The 2,073-nt window shown below is 41.7% G+C and overlaps 1 protein-coding gene across 1 annotated transcript in view; it reads right to left on the reverse strand.

The window, feature by feature from the left end:
- STOML3 (stomatin like 3) overlaps positions 1 to 2,073 on the reverse strand; it is a 32,459-nt gene that overhangs the window by 25,984 nt on the left and 4,402 nt on the right. The window lies entirely within an intron of this gene.

Below are 2,073 nucleotides of genomic sequence, written 5' to 3' on the forward strand. Positions count from 1 at the left end.
GTGTGGAGGTACCCTTAAAAAAAAAAAAAAAAAAAAAAAAAAAAAACTCTAAAAAAAAAAAAAAAAAGAGTAAGTGGATACCCTCTGCAGCAGAGAAAACAATCCATCCACGTCCTCATACATCTTTGTCCCGTTGTGCAGACTTTGGGTTCCCCAGATCCTTTTGCATCCTGTCACCTAAGCCAAGGGGCTCAGCTCAAACATCCCCCTTTTTCTGGGAAGACTGTTCTTTCTCACCTCACCTTGGGTGCTCCTCTTTGAAGTTTCTCGTATACTTTCTATCATCACTTTTCATAGTACATTATAATTTTGACCTAACCTTTGTGACTTCCCCATAAATGTCTAGTGCCTCAAAAGTGGGTGCTTTAATTTTATGTCTCCACCTCCTGACCCACAGGGATGCTGAATGAATGAAGTGAACAGCACTTTTTTTTTTTTTGAGAGATTTTTTTACTATAGGATGCATGCGCTCGCCAGACAGACAGAGAGACAGAAAGCGAGAAATCGCCCCCCAGGGGGGATGGTCACACCATATTCCCTTCTCCTGCATTCTCCTCTCGGGAACTTGGGCATGCACGCACACACGCCAGGCGTGAGTTTTAAGCCACCGGGTCTGGGACGCGAACCGCAGTCGACTTCATGGGAGTCCAGCGACATAGCCATTACGGGAACTGCTGGTCCCTGAACAGCACATTTTTAATGCTTCAAAGTATCAGAACGATGCTCAGCAATATAATAAATGTATTGTCTGGTTTGAAAAGTTCTCGTTGGAAATAATGATCCATCAAACGAGATTCTCTTTTCTCCCAAGAGACTCAATTAGCCTGAGATCCATACGTCCTCACACTTTCTCCTTCACGCACACAGCCCTGCCATAACCTCACTCCTGCCTCATTACGGAAGAAAATGAAGAGAAACATTTTCTTGCATCATTCTGCTCTCTCTCCCCTCTTCCCACCTCAGTCCTCTCTGTATGAAATAACAGTACTACCAACCATGAATAAAAATACTTTGTCCTTAAAATTTATGCTCAAGCATTCTCATAAAGTGTTATTTTAAAGCATAGTAAAGAAAAAAAAAAACACCTTCAAAGTACAATAGAGAACTAATTAAGCAAGTCATGATACGTCTATACGATATTGTATTAGGCATAATTATTTTTAAAGTTTCCAAAAGCATAAAAATTTATTGTGGTATAATGTTAAAAGAAATTAAAAGTAGCAGGATACAAAATTGCACAGATTATAGGATCCCAATAGCAGAAATGTATGTACAGAAAAGGTTTCGGAAAAAAAATAAACCCAAACATTAACAGTGGTCATTTCTGAGTGGTGGAACTCTAATGAGGTGTACTATTCTATCTTTTCTTAATTTATGATATTTTTATAATTTTTTTCTCTCTCTCTCTTTTTTTCTTTTTTTGGAGAGGTTTTTGCTTTAGGGCATGTGTGCTCACCAGACAGACAGAGAGAGACAGAGAGATAGAAAGCAAGAAATCACCCCCCAGGAGGGATGGCCACGCCGCAATCCCTTCTCCTCCATTCTCTTCTTGGGATCTTAGGCACGCACGCACACGCGCCCAGTGTGAGTTTTTAAGCCACTGGGTCCGGGACGCGAACCACACTCGACTACATGGGAGTCCAGCAACATAGCCATTATGCTAACTGCTGGTCCCTATTTTTATAATTTTAAAAAGTAAGTTTCGGGCCAGTAGGTGGCATGGTGGATAAGGCAGCTGGATCCTGCATGTCTTACTATGCAGTTGGAGTCCCAGACCCAGTGGCTTTAAAAACACACCAGGTTGGAGCCAACAGGTGGCATGATGTTTAAGGTCACTGGACTCCCACATGGCTGACTGCGGTTCAAATCCTGGATGGCTTGCTTTCTCTCTCTCTCTCCTGTCTCTCTCTGCTCTCTCTCTCTTTCCAAATTAAAAAACAAATAAATAAAGTTAAATAAAATAATTCTTAAAAACAACAACACACAGGGAACCAGCGGTTAGCGTAATGGCTATGTTGCTGGACTCCCACATAGTAGACCACGGGTCATGTTCCGGACCTGGTGGCTTCGAAA

This window comes from Tupaia chinensis, unplaced genomic scaffold (genome assembly GCF_000334495.1).
Source record: "Tupaia chinensis unplaced genomic scaffold, TupChi_1.0 Scaffold000402_1, whole genome shotgun sequence".
Taxonomy (NCBI): Eukaryota; Metazoa; Chordata; class Mammalia; order Scandentia; family Tupaiidae; genus Tupaia; species Tupaia belangeri.